Here is a 15,891-nt window from a genome sequence, read left to right on the forward strand (position 1 = left end):
GATATCCTCACATCTTCATCTGGCTGGCTATTATCCGAGACATGACGTTGTAAGGCGAATGTGGCACAGCAAGGGCTACATGTTGTACCAAACGGTATCACTTGCCACTCATACACTGCAGGAGGTCCTTCTTGACTGATGTCACGCCAAAGAAATCTGAGCAGAGCACGATCTTCTGGGAGGAGGCAAACTTGGTGGAACATGCCTCTAATGTCGCCGCTAACTGCAACTGCATGCTCTCGGAATCTTAGCAGAACTCCCAGTAGTGATGCTCCTAAGGTCGGACCAGGCAGTAGATGATCGTTGAGGTTCTGCCCTCGATACTGATAGGAGCAGTTGAAAACCAGCCTATTCTTGCCATTATGGCTCACCATATGGTGAGGGATATACCATTCCTCACAACCTTCCTCGTCTGAAACTTTCGGTTCACACTTGATGACAGAGCCCGCCTTTATAAGTTTCTCCATCTCCACTCTGTAGGCTTCAGCCCGTGCAGGATCTCTGGCAAGTCGCCTCTCTACACTCCGTAAACTGGGCATGACGGCTTCTTTAGTAGCCTGGAAGAGCGGCATGTCTTTCCGGCGGAGCAGCGGGGTGGCGTAACGGAGAATGCCATCAACCTCCACCCTGATGGTTTTGGTCTCCAGGATGCTGATGGCCTCTTGGTCCTGCCTTGAACGAGTAACTAGTTTCTCGCTTCTGAATAGGACAGTGTCGACCTGCCATAATCTCTCAACATGTTTCATCAGCTCGCTCACCTGGGGTGTTACTGTTGTAAATAGACACTGCTGTGGTTGGGCGAGATGACGGACTACACTCGCTGGGCCCTGTAGAGTCCAGCCCAGCCTTGTGCGGATGGCAGCAGGCCCACCTTGAGGTCCCAATCTGACAGGTTCAATGGGAGTGACGAGATGAGGATGGTCACTCCCAATGAGAAGCAGAGGCTTGATATTTATAAGAGTCCGTATGGGAAGGCCAGTGAGGTGTTTGTAGGTTTTCCGGAGTTGATCCATGGGGTAAGTATGGTTAGCTAGTCCAATACGACCACTGGTGAAAGCACCTACAATCTTGAACTTGGTCTTTGGCTTTGACGGCGAAGAAATGGAGAACGACACTGATGCACCACGGAGGGTCTGCACTTCATCTCTAATTGTGCGTAGTGGTAGATCCTCCTGAATCCCCTGCACACCTAGCTTCTCTGCAGCATCTGACAACAGCATAGTTCTCTCTGAACCGTCATCAAGTATGGCATAGGTGTTGATTGATTGGTCACCATGGTGAATGCGGACTTTGACAACTTTCAGAAGGACCCGACTGCCTTCAGTGGGTCTGTCTAGATACAGAACCTCTGTTGGGCCTTGGCTTTCCGCTGCCGGTGTTGACACTGCCTCCTTGGGTGACCTCATATTCACCTCATGCAGAACCTGAAGGTGTTTCCCTTGGCAGAGGCTACATGTCTTCTTTAAGTTGCACTGGGCCGCCTGGTGTGGCCGTGCACATCGCCAACACCTCTTGTTGCTCCTTATCCATTCAGTCAGCTGATCCTTTGTTAGCCTGGATACCTCTGTACACTGGCTAAGGTAGTGTTCCTCATTATTGCAGAATGGACAATATGGCTTGCTCTTGTTCCCTTTGAAGGAGCGGCTTGGCACTGGAGCCTCAGGTTTCTTAGCTGTATCCTTCGCACCATGGAGGACAGTGGTAGGTTGCTTACCCTTCCTACCCTCATATCTGGACACCGGCTTCTCTCGAGCTCCTCTCACAGCTAACTGTCCTTCAGAATCATGGCACCAAGACTCGTATTTCAACCAATCTGAAAAATTAGTTAAGGTGTGGGTTTGTGTGCCCTGATGGTACCTGCAGCGGCGAAACTCCGCTCTCTGCTCGGGCGGCAGCTTGCTCAGCAGACGAGCAACATGTGAGCCACACTGTAGTTCCACTTCACCCTCGTGTCCTAGTGTCTTCAGCATCCCCACCAGTGACTGTATCTGGAGTGCAAACTTCTCAAATGCCACAAAATCTCCCCGCCTTATGTCTGGTGAGTCCATCACAGCAGCAATACGTCTCAGCGCTATCTGATGTGGTTGGCCAAACTTGTCATTCAGGGCAACCATTGTGTCTGAGAAGGGTGTTGGGGAGTTAAGGTAAGCATCTGCTATTAACCTGGCTTCTTCTAGTTGTAGGTGATCAACCAACACTTGGTATTTAAACAACTCAGATGCATCATGTGGTAAGAGGTTCTCCAATGAGATCTTGAGCCGTGCGAACTCACTTGGATCCCGACTTGAGAAGTTGCGGATTGTTGGGCGTGGCCCCCGGTAACTTGGCTCTGAGACGTAGTTATGACCCTGAGGTGAGCTAAAGGGCAGGGGCTGTGTCCATGTCATGCCTGGATGTCGCTGTTGGGGCATTAGGTTGCAGCCAAGCTCACTCCGTTGACCACCATAAGCCGTAGGGTACTTGGGCTCAGCTGGAGGTAATCTGTGTGGCTGCGGAGGAAACTGAAAGGGCTTGAGCCAGGGCGATAGATGACGGGCAGTGTCATCCCATGGCTTTGCAGTAGGAAGGGCCTCACGTGCTGAGTGATTAACTTGTGGCTGACCCACATACATGTCAGGAGCTGTGGCTGGCAATGCTTCTTCCTTAATTCTTGGAACCTCATCTATTCTCCTAATAAGAGATGGTGCCATAGGTGGGTCTGGCGGAAGTTTGTCTATTACTGGGTCTGGCCATGGTGGTGGTGCAGGCCAATCATCCTCTTCCTCAGCTCTAGATTCACTTTCAACAGGTGGCCGTGGCGACATCACCGTTAACTCTGGCTTTCTGGTATGAATAGAAGTAGGACTCTGCATGTTGCGAACAGCATCTACTAACTGTCTCATGTCTGCTCGCAATGCTCTAAGCTCGACTAAGTCTGATGCCATGTGCCGCTGTGTCTGCTGCAGGAGGTGTCTTTCATGACGAATGTCATCCAACTCAACTCGGCACTCCTCCTGTGGATGTATGGGGTGCAGCGCTGAAGGTAAGGGAGTAGAGTAATCTCGTAGCTGTTCCCTAAACTCTCTCTCCGGAAACCGCTGGGGGGCTAGCTGATTCTTCTGGCTGTGCTGTTGGTTCTCCGCCCTATAGCCCAGGTCCATCTCCTGAAGAATAGCATCCCTCCTCTGCAGGCGAAGGGGAGAGTCATAAGGGGAGGTGAGGGGTGTCATCCTGGCATTTCCCTCCTGGTGAGTACTCTCTAATTCCTCTCTGTACCTCTCACCGATGTAGCCTTGATAATCGACCTCATAATCTGCATAGCGCACAGGTGGGCGAATGTGCCGCTTGGGACGTGTACCGCAAGCATCATACTCTGGATGTAATTCCATCTCTGACGTAAACCCAGTGATCCGGCTCGAAGGACCATCAATGAAGTGAAGATAATGGGTAGAAGCTCAGTCTAGGTGCTAATTCTGGGTTTATCACCAGGTTCACTCAGGAGTGTCGGCCAGAACACCACTTAAGGCCAAATATTCCAGAGTATGAAATGACGAGCTGATAGATAGTTCTTGTTATTCTGTTTATTCTTTCCTCTTTCTTGTGTCAGTAATTTTCAGTGTAATTTGAGTGTGGTTTCTATACAGAGAGAAACAAAATACAAATGAATAAAGGAAACATATGCATACACATAATTTCTCCTTAAGCACTAATATACATTACAATATAAATAAACAATAGTCAGAATATGACTATATATATCTTAAACTCTAAAATGTAGGCAGAGAAAGATTCAAACACTTACATGGGATTCTCAGATTTTCTATGCATTAAGTCACCAATAACGAACTTTCTGTCATCTATGATATAGCTACTCAATAGCCTAGATAGCCTATAATGGTCCAGATAATAATATTTAACACAACTTACTTCAGATTTTACTCAACCACAAAGTACTGATAAGTAGTATAGTATAAATCAGGTGGACCGAAGCTAGAAAGTAACGTCCGAACGCGAATATAATTAACACAACGCTCGCGTAGAGACCCTTAAACTTCTAACTCTCATCCATATCAAATAACAGAAATAACAGCTAACAAAGAAATGCAATATCACGAGTAATACAGCAGAAATACTTACTTTTCTCATTCACGCACACTCTGAGGAAAATGTCGCTCACAATGAGAATCCAACTGACTGACGATCTCTATCGTACTGCGTACTAACTTTGACAACCGACCGACTATCTTTCATACTGCATACTATCTGCGTGACGTCACATACAATATACAAACCAGCGCGCGCGTCCACTATCCTATTACAAGCACTGAATAACGGCAGTAAACGTAAAACATAACTCCCAATATGGTCAACTGTACTAAATAATAGCAACACAAACATAACTTTGGGGCCTTTTCTACATAAGTATTAGCTGTAATGTAGACTACACATAAATCCATAATTGGATGTTGTTACAATTAAATACATTTATACATTTTACAGCATTGCAAATTGTTTTGAATTGTATAGCTCATCAAGCTTAAGATATTGCGTGTAGATAAGTTTATTATAGTTTGTCTATTATTAAAACGTTTCCTTGAGCGTTCAGAAGTTTGCAGCTGCTCCGTCTGCTTGGGTGATTCTCAATCCCCAGAGACAAAATATTCAAATACATACAACAACCGAAACTGAGAGAAACAGATCTACATTGCAATAGTTCCTTAAACTAAAGCTTTTCTAGGAATATGTCATTGTGTGCAGTTTAATCTGTCTTAATTTCAGAACAACTGAAAAAAACTGAAATTCATTTTTAAAACACATCTTTTGGGGATGTGACACTCCTCAAAACCTTTCAATTATGTTAGAAAGCTTTACTTTATTAATCAGTTTGGTTTAGTAGCTTTACTCTATGATAATCAGTTCTTCTGAAATGTAGAGGGGTAAATGACATGATGTGCATATTTTTGTGTCCAAGTGCATTATTTCATTTTTAAATAATTTGATAAATGCATGGCATATATCACTTTATTCTATAAAACCCATTTAGTTTGAATTAATTCTTAGTACATTTAAATAATACATATTATTTTGTTTTGTTACCTTAAACCCCTAATGTGTCAAGTGCAACTGTCTGAACAAATGAACTGTTATAGGGAGTCCACTGAAAGCAAGTTGTAGAATTCAGTGCAGTTTTATTAATATCCAAAAACAAGATCAAACATAAAACAAAGGCATGGCATGAAACTCAAAACAAAAACAGGAAAATAGACATGGCGCTTACCACCAGTGGTTACACGAAACAATACTTGACAAAGACACATGGCAAACACGAGGGCTTAAATGCACACATGGATCCTTGTGGAAGAGTGAAAAGATTTGTAGATCTCTCTCAAATACTGGTAAAAACTGCTGATTTCAAGTATGGGTATTTTGGTACACTTTCCATGTCAGGTGGTACAACTATATTTGGTTGTACCCTGACATAAAAAAGAGAGAGAAAAAAATAAACACGTTGAAATGTTTTTTAAGAACTGAAGCTTGTTTAAACACATTGTTCATGACTCAAACATTTGCATTGCATCAGTTTTTTAAAAGATACAAAAAAAAAAAAAAGAGTTTTTGTAACCATATTTGTCAATGACCCACATATATGTTTGCCCTCATGCTAAAGTCATAAAAATTATTATTTTTTTGACAGATTAAATAATTAAATTAAATGATTGAATTGATTTATGATTTAAACTTGATTAACTTGATTAAGATTAAATAATTTTTTACAGGAGTATGATTTTCAAGAAAATACAATTTCAGTCTTTCTACTTCAAAATTTCTGTGTGTGACTTGCCCTTTATTGTAATTACATAATTCAATAAATTTAGCATTTCCCCATTTTACCGTGTATGTATCTATACAATGCTCACACATTTTATGTTCTGAAGGACCTATCACTGTAACATCTACTGAAACGGCAAGATAATGTCACTTGCCAAATAAAATGTTTGAAGGAAAATAATCTAGATAACCTGAAAGAATAGACATAAAAATACTTTATTGATGAGTGTGTGAAGACTGAGTGCATATTTGCCACTATCTTCAAAAATGTGTGAATAGAGGCAAATTATGTAGATTCAGATATCAGAATAAGAAACGTTGGAGTCTTCGGAAAAAATCATCAGTGCTTCATCTGGAAAAGTCAATAAGATCAATAATAAAAAAAACATTTTAGTTACATAATGCAATCCAAAGTGAAGCCGTTATGTATATAATTGTAACAGTATCTTATTTATCATATTTAAAAAGCTCTGTAGTCAATTTAGTAATGTTTGGGTTACCTTGAAGAGACTAAGTACAGCGCTGTATGTCAGAGAAAAGAGGAATAGGAAGATGAATGAAGTGGCAGTGGACCAGAGACTTCTGAACTCATCCTCCTCCAGAACATCTTCATTACAGTTCAGAGCAAAGCCCTTCTCTGGCTCAGGTGGCTCTCCTGGAAAAGAAAACACATGTACATGGGGCATATGAACAGGATAAGCACATTGTCCAGTACGTATATGCAAACATAAATCACACATCCTGAATTTAAAGTACAATGTGTCTTACTAGGCTTCTAGTTAGTGTATAATTAAGAACATGGCGGCCACATGTACTGCATACGTGTACTCACACACATTCATTTGCACAAACAGCTAAATGTACACAGAAGAGACAAACATATAACACTGTCCTGTCTCTTACTCATTTCACTCACTTTATAAAAATATGCTCAAGCATATTGCTATTTTTTCCCCAAGTAACTTAATCTCAGACATTACTGAAATAATACAAGTACACATAAAATATTGCTACATCCTTACAACAAATCATCTGTATGCCTTATTGATTGTAAATGTCAATATTTACTGGTGACTTTGGTGGTCACCATAAGTTGATTTACTATGTTGATTTACACAAAAATATTCTAATTTCTCTAAATACTGATAAAACAGGACCAGAATGTAAAGCATGCAAAGTTTCTGATTATAAGAACCATAAGAGCTGGACTAAATCATGCAAAGTTGCAAACACAAAGATTTATTGCTTAAAATTATAAAACAACATAAATGTCAAACCAAAATGAAATATTTTTGATTTGAAACATATAACATGAAACTGTTATATCAGAGGACATGAACACAGCGGTACAGTAAGCACAGGACAAAACATAAATGCGCAATTTTAACAAACACATTACACTCACACAGGTCAGAATACATTTTTGCTCTTGAAAACTATTGTTTTTTCACACTATAACTATAGATAACTATGTTTCTGTTCATATTTATTTTCATGCAATAACAAATTAAGCATAGTATTCAGTGAAATTTGGCTTTGAAGTTTGACCCATGCAGTAAAGTAAAAAAAGCAGAACAATGACCAATGAACAAAAACATCAAAGACAGATAATCTGACAAGTGAGCAACAGGGAGCATAAGCACTGGAAATGAACAAACGAACAGATACAAGTTAAGATTGCTAATCTGTGATGCAAACTGGACATTCTGGCTGTTTACTTTTGCTTGCTGTCACTTGTAATGGAGCACTTGTATTCTCCATGTTGGCGTGTTTGACTGCGCAGGCGATGGTGTTTTTGGGGTCTTCATACTCTTTTTTTGACATTGTTAAGATGCTGAGAACAGACGTGGAGCTCTTTTGATGAATAGGAACACTGGTTATGGCCTCTTTGTATAAAGACTCTTCGCCCACTAACCACATCATATAGACATCGCCAAGTTTAGGGCTTGTGACCTCACACACCAGAGAGACACTGTCTTTGTTGATAAGATCAGGTCTGTAAATGGTAACAGTGGGTTTCTGTCAATCTGAATTAGAGGTAGTGATAACAACCTGTTCATTTAACAAACAGAAGAATCAAACAATAATGAAAAACAATAGTGTTTCAAGACAGTCTAAGCTTTTTGATAGCCAAACTATTTCAAATGGGCTTGCAGTTTTTGTCAGAAAAATTGTTGTATTTCATTTTCATAAAATTATAATTGCTTCTTTAAATGCACATACAGCCACAAAGTCAATTATTTGGAAGTTGCATTGACTTACCTCCTTTATTAAAATGGATCTCCTGCTTGATTTCTCTGTTATTATTTGTGTCATGGATGGTGCAGGTGACTATTTCTCCATCAAACCATGTCTTTTTATCAATGGTGACATTGTGGATTCTCATAAACAGTGAAGTTTCAGTAAAGACATTTCCTGGTTTGATATTCTTGATAGGTACAGGTCCATTCTTCACTGTGCATGACACTGAAGCTTCTTGCACTGTCTTTTGTACATCTCCAGAAACAACAGCTTCCAAAACAACTTTATCATAGACAAATAGTTCTCTCTCAATTGGTGGCTTCAGCGTCAGTGTGAGTTTAGCTACAAGGGAGTAAGAAAGAAAATAATGACTTCATGTGTTCCTTGGGATTTATGTGTATATCTGTGAATTGGGATCAGTTTAAAATAGGGCTGTCAAAAGATTAATCGCGATTAATCGCATCCAAAATAAAAGTTTGTGTTTAAATAATATATGTGTGTGTACTGTGTATAATTAAATTTGTATATATAAATACACACACATGCATGTATATATTTAAGAAAAATTTGTTATTTATATATAAAAAAATATATATTTATATATGATATAAATTATATATAAATATATACAGTAAATGTATGCAAATATTTCTTAAATATATACATGCATGTGTGTGTATATACACAAAATAATTATACACAGTACACACACATATATTTTGTAAACACAAACTTTTATTTTGGATGTGATTAATCGCGATTAATCTTTTCACAGCCCTAGTTTAAAATAATGCATCTTTGTGTGAATTTGAAATTGAAATGTATTCAGAACAGCAGGTCCAATTGGCATTAAATAATTCAACCAATGATTTGATGAAACTATAAGAGTGTGCTAAAATGTCTCTTCAAACATGAGCCTCCTCAAAGAAAATCATCATAATCTTGACCCATCAGCAATATAATAGAGGGACACATGAAGTAGCTACATTGTCAAATGTAAAAAGTTAGACATTTCAGTGGATGTGACTTACCTGATGAAGGTTTGGGTACATAGGTTTTACATTGCCTTTAGAATACAATAGAGGGACACATGAATTAGCTACATTGTCAAATGTAAAATGTTAGTCATTTCAGAGATTTGTTAAAGTGCCTTTCGAATTTGACGCTTCACATGTGTAAGGGTTTTGAGGATTCCAGTCGCTTTTCTTCACACGCATATGGCTGATTTTGGTGTAGTCTCCGTCACTCCCGAACGCTGGATACTGCACGAAAGTATTCAGGTCTTTCTTAGTGGTATCCTTCCACTTGAAAGTGAGTGAGTCCGCAGGTGAGAAACCTCTGGCCAAGCAGCCGACGGTGAGGAACCCAGCAGAATCAGCAGAACACTGAGACAGGGTGAAGATTGACTTCGGCGCAGATGGTTGAGCTGTAGAGACATTACATCTTTCTCAGACAATTGTTATCTCTCTCTCTCTGTCTCTCTCTCTCGACTGGTGACATTTTTATTTATTTATTTTTTTTACATGTAGATTGATCTAATTTGAATCCATAAAGTAAGACTGATCATTACCTGCTAGTTGGTTAACTGCTAGTTGGTCAGACTTCTTAAAGGGTTAGTTCGCCCATTTAAGACATGAAGTTGTATGCAATCCTTACCAGCACTATAGTGCATCCACACTGACCCACTCTGTGGTAACCTCCCTGGTCAGAGTTCTGGCCGCTCGAAGTTTTTCAAGAAAGTATTCCCGGTTACTTTCCGGGGCCTCAAAACTGTGCGTTATTACGTGAAAAAATTATATGCGTTTCAAAGCTTGATTAATTTACATCACAAAAAACACTCCGGGCAAAATTCATACCTCAGTTTTAATCGGCACTATTTTCTTTCCATTTCTATCAATCCGCGCTGCTGTCAACGTCAACAGTGCGCACGTTCCGATCAGCTGTTGATAGCGCGACTCGTTGACAACATGTCTGACTACGAAAGTTCTGATGATGAAACAAATTTTAGCATAATGTCAGACGGAACAGATGAGGATGAAAGTAATTTTAGCACAACACCAAAGGGATACCTTTATGAACCGGAGTATACCGATGCCGAACTTCATCAGATGGAGATAGAACGGGAAGAGAGAGAGCGAGAGAACAGAGATAAGCTATATCCCTATATACTGTTTTTATATTAGACCTCTTTTCACGTGATTTCCACTGGAGTCTAAACATCAGCTTGTTTACTGTACAGTTTAGACATGGGATCATAAAGTTAGTAAATAGAGCTTACCCGCAAAATTGTACCTATATCCCTATAAACTGTTTTTATATTAGACCTCTTTTCACGTGATTTCCACTGGAGTCTAAACATCAGCTTTTTTAACCGTACAGTTCAGACATGTAATTATAAAGTTAGTAAATAGAGCTTACCTGTGGTACTGGTACAGCAAAACTCTTTAAAATCTTTTTTTTTTTTTTTTTCTCCTTGGTTGGGGATGTAATCGTCTTCGCTGAAGTGAGCACTGCACACACGAAAATCCTTTATTTTGGATATTTTAGCTCCCGCAGAGTAGCCGATGGCAACCAGCCAAAGCTGTCTTATAGCTATAGAGCAAGCAATTTCGCGTCTAATAGACGTCTAATAGCCGTCTAAACACAGCCCAGACGTCTAGGCTAAATCGAGGCTAATTTTGGGCTGTCAGTGAAAATCTAATAGACGTCTAAACATAGCCCAAGAATAGACAGCTATTGAATGACTACATATATACGTCTAATAGACGTCTAACCATAGCCCAAGAATAGACAATCAGACAGCTATTGAATGACTACATATATACGTCCAATAGACGTCTAACCATAGCCCAAGAATAGACTAGTCATCAATTAGACCGCTATTAAACGACTACATATATACGTCTAATAGACAGACAATATGGGTCTAGGCTAAAACAAGGCTGATTTTGGGCTGTCAGTGAAAATCTAATAGACGTCTAACCATAGCCCAAGAATAGACTAGTCATCAATTACACTACATATACATGTAATAGACAACAATATGAGGCATAAGGATTCTTTTCACTCAAATATAACAGGTTCTCATAAATGAAAATCCATCCAAACTAATTGAATATAAAGGGATTTATTTTGAACAATTATATAGACAACAACAACTTAGACAACATTCAAACATAAAAATAAACAAATAAAACATTGGAAAAATATGTAAAACAAATTAAGATATTCAAATTTTTAAGAATTAACTGTTTACTTTTGATCCATAACCCCCACCCCCTGCCCTCCCTGGTGCTTGTTTGAAATGATTAGAAATTGCATTTTTTATTTCACATTCCGTAGCTGATGGAAAGCTGGTCATCACTGCGTCTGCCAAATGAGAAAAAGGAAATAATTATTGCTCAAGAAAAGCATTGTTACAGTCATTTAACTAATTACAGTCAATCACTTTTGCTAGGATGCACACTAGAGCTGGCCAATATAGAGTTAACAGAATATAGATTGAGACTATATAATTTATATCAATATAGACAATAATTTATATCAATATTATAAATTAATTAATATCAATAATTGAACATTTTTGCTCGCGTAATGGTGATGCAATACGGGGTGTAACGATACGCGTTTTGAACAATTCTGTACAAGGCATGCATGCATATATATATATATATATACATACATATATAGGCTATATACACACACATACATACATATACATCTGAAATTTTCTTCTCGAATGTTCATTTTTATCAAGCTCATATATGCAAGTTCAGTAATTTCACTTAAATGGCAATGAAAATTACCTATTAATTGTCATTTAAGTGAAATTACTGAACTTACATTATGAGCTTGATAAAAATGAACATTCGAGAAGAAAATTTCAGATGGCACTTAGAGGCTTTTGCATTCTGAACTTTTTCGATTCATATATGTGACCCTGGATCACAAAACCAGTCTTATGTTGCACGGGTATATTTGTGGCAATAGCCAACAAAACATTGTATGGGTCAAAATTATAGATTTTTCTTTTATGCCAAAAATCATTAGGATATTAATGTTGGTAACAAGACATTTAATGGTAGTCATTGACAAGTGTTCTGTATATTCAATTGTTGTACTTTGTTGACTGATTGCTGGATAATTTGCAATAAACAGTGTCTTTAAATCAAATAAAGTGGATTACATCACTCCAGTTCTGAGGTTTTTACACTGGCTATCTGTCTGTCAAAAAATTCATATAAAAAAACTACAGTTGATTAATAAATTAACATTTTAAGGCCAAAGTAAATTTATAATCTTCTGATGCACTATGAAGAGCAGACCTCTCAGGTCATCTGGGACAGTAGCCAGCTACTTTTATATCTCCAAAGTCAAAACAAAACATGGAGAAGCAGCATTCAGTTTTATATCTGAAACAAATTCACTGAAAACTGAATGTATGCTGCATATTGTAATTATTTAAAAACAAGTGTAAAGACTTTATGTTTGCCACTACCTTTTATTAATTGGAAAGGAATTTATTTATTTTTTTATAATTTCTTTTCATGTTGCACTATGCTGCTGTTAAATTTTATGTAAAGTACTTACAAAATTTGCTTTAAATGAAAAACTATTATTTATTACTCTAATTTAAAAACAATATACTGGTATCTTTATAATAATAAAAAATAGTAATGAATAGTTTCATGCTTACCACATTCATTGAATTTAGATACATTTGCAATAACACGTGCAGGTAACTAACTTTTTGGAGAAAAATACTACTCTGCAATGTTAATGTTAAAATGTCACGGTTTCTACACATTATAACAACTAACTAATTTAAACAATGAACATATCAAAAATAACACGCATACTTACAAGATCGAAGTAGAAATGTGAAGGTTTTCACTCAGACTGTTGCTCGCCCGTTGCTCTCCGACAGCTGCCTCGTGTAAAATAAAATGGCGGAAATGTTTATCGCGAAATTTGGCTAAAGTGATCTAGTCGCGCAATGCCAGTAGTCCCAGTAGACATGTCTCAGTAGTGTTTCGATTGTGCCATCTAGCGGTTGGGAAATGCAATTGCATTTGATTTGATTTTTTATCGTAGATTGTGTATGAATGTTATGTTTATGTGTGACAGAAAACATATTAAGCTGTGTGAGCGAAAACATTTCAAAGACTAATATTCTTATACTATATCGCTGGTCTGAATCTGGGCTATAGCTGGCTATAGCCAAGCCGTACGTAGACCAGATTGCCTTGATTTCGCCAGGTGGGCTAAAGCAGACCGCATATAGCCCGTCCAATTCGGAGCTAAATCGTGACTACAGATCGACCATGTCTTGAAATTACATATTGAATCTTGTAGATATCATACCAATGCGAACATGATGGAATATCAACCATTTCATGCACTGCCTGGCAAAAAACAACAATTAATCCGTTTTGACTAAAAGTGGGCTACAATAGCCGGGTCTGAATACGAGCTAAATCGTGGCTACGCACAGCCTACACATATAACATGTAAAATAAAGTAAACCAAACAACTTGTAATCACAGTAGACTTTGCTTACATGATGGAATATCATACATCTCACAAGTTATTTTGGAAAAAAATACATTTATCCAGATTAAATGTTATTTGGGCTAAAAGTGGGTTACGCATAGCCGGGTCTGAATACGAGCTAAATCGTGGCTCCGCACAGCCTATAACATGTAGCCTAAAATAAAGGAAGCCAAACAACTTGTAATCACGGTAGACTTTGCTTACATGATGGAATATCATACATCTCACAAGTTATTTTGGGAAAAAAATACATTTATCCAGATTAAATGTTATTTGGGCTAAAAGTGGGTTACACATAGCCGGACTATATCGGGTCTATATTTAACCCAGACGTTGAAAAGACGGCTATTGCTTGCTGGGTATATCCGAAACAGGAAAACGATGGAATCTGAACGGTGATCCCGGCACATTCTTGTGGTCACAACCTGGGAATTTACAAGTTCGCACCATTGTTAATTTTGTACTTTTTACGTCGTTGTCATTCGATTGTGTTTACACTATGGAACTGCTGATCGGAACGTGCGCACTGTTGACGTTGACAGCAGCGCGGATTGATAGAAATGGAAAGAAAATAGTGCCGATTAAAACTGAGGTATGAATTTTGCCCGGAGTGTTTTTTGTGATGTAAATTAATCAAGCTTTGAAACGCATATAATTTTTTCACGTAATAACGCACAGTTTTGAGGCCCCGGAAAGTAACCGGGAATACTTTCTTGAAAAACTTCGAGCGGCCAGAACTCTGACCAGGGAGGTTACCACAGAGTGGGTCAGTGTGTATGCACTATAGTGCTGGTAAGGATTGCATACAACTTCATGTCTTAAATGGGCGAACTAACCCTTTAAGAACTAGTCGATCGAATAATAAAATTTCGCGAATTAAGGGATTTTTTTTCTTTTTCTTAGATGCATGCTGTACTAAATAAAGGTTTTTTAAAACGAATGTTTTTTTGTTTGTTTTGTTTTTTACTAATTTTAATATATTAAGTCAAGTCAAGTCAAATTTGTATAGCGCTTTTCACAACAGATTGTATCAAAGCAGCTTCACAGTATTAAATTAAAATAATACAAAATGTGAAAATGCTCTCCCTCCTTTGGTGGATCTGGATATCCTAGGTATGACCAAAAGCCTCGAATTGAGTGATCTTAAAGAGCGCGATGGAAGATCCGTTAAATAGACTGGAGCTAAGCCGTTTAGGGCTTTATAAGTCAGTAGCAATACCTTGTAATACGGGACTTTATAGGTAACCAATGTAGTGATGTTAAAATCGGTGTTATATGATCATATTTTCTTGATCTAGTAAGAACTCTAGCGGCTGCATTTTGGACTAACTGTAGCTTGTTTATTGAGGATGCAGGACAAATAAAGCATTACAGTAATCCAGTCTCGAGGTCATGAATGCATGAACTAACTTTTCTGCATCAGAAACTGATAGCATATTACGTAGCTTAGCAATGTTTCTAAGGTGGAAAAAGGCGGTTTTTGTAACATATGAAATATGATTTTCAAAAGACAGGTTGCAATCTAGTATAACACCCAGGTCTTTTACTGTAGAGGATAAAGTAACAGGACATCCTACTATATTAAAGTTGTATTGTGAGAGGTTTTGTGGGCGGTTTTTTGAACCGATAAGTAGTACCTCTGTCTTGTCTGGATTTAATAAAAGAAAATTACGCGTCATCCAATCTTTTATATCTTTAACACACTCTGTCAATTTGGATAATTTAGCGTTTTCATCCGGCCGTGATGAAATATATATTTGAGTGTCATCAGCATAACAATGGAAACTAATTCCATGTTTCCTTATAATATTTCCAAGTGGCAGCATATTGAGAATAATAGAGGGCTGTGTTAGGGCCTAACACAGATCCTTGCGGCACTCCATTAGTTTACTGACGTTATGATCGAATGAAGTTATATGATGAAGTTTGTCTCCATTTAAATAGACAAAATGGTAGCGGTCAGATCTGAACACCAGTATAATTTTGTAGTCGATCTAAGAGTATTGTGTGATCTATAGTGTCGAACGCAGCACTAAGATCAAGTAAAACTAATATTGAGATACAGCTTGGTAGCTAAAAGTAAATCATTTGTAATTTTAACGAGCGCAGTTTCTGTGCTATGATGCGGCCTGAATCCAGACTGAAACTTTTCATAGATGTCATTTTCTTGATTACTGGATAATGACTGCATTATGACTTTTCGTTTTATTTCAAATGAAACTGTTCTCATATGAGTGTAGGCTAAATAAAAAATTACATTTAATGAAAATTCCAACCTTTTGAGAATTT

At 38.1% G+C, this 15,891-nt stretch overlaps 1 protein-coding gene and 1 gene segment (V, D, J or C); one reads left to right on the forward strand and one right to left on the reverse strand.

Annotated features, from left to right (window-relative positions):
• LOC311299655 (uncharacterized protein) overlaps window positions 1-15,891 on the forward strand; it is a 424,501-nt gene that overhangs the window by 119,165 nt on the left and 289,445 nt on the right. The window lies entirely within an intron of this gene.
• LOC311299893 (immunoglobulin heavy constant mu-like) lies at window positions 6,022-7,742 on the reverse strand. The segment is given in 3 exons: window positions 7,527-7,742; window positions 6,309-6,463; window positions 6,022-6,160 (listed from the first exon to the last, which is right to left on the reverse strand).

Source organism: Rutilus rutilus, assembly GCF_951802725.1.
Source record: "Rutilus rutilus genome assembly, chromosome: 1".
In the NCBI taxonomy this organism is placed as follows: Eukaryota; Metazoa; Chordata; class Actinopteri; order Cypriniformes; family Leuciscidae; genus Rutilus; species Rutilus rutilus.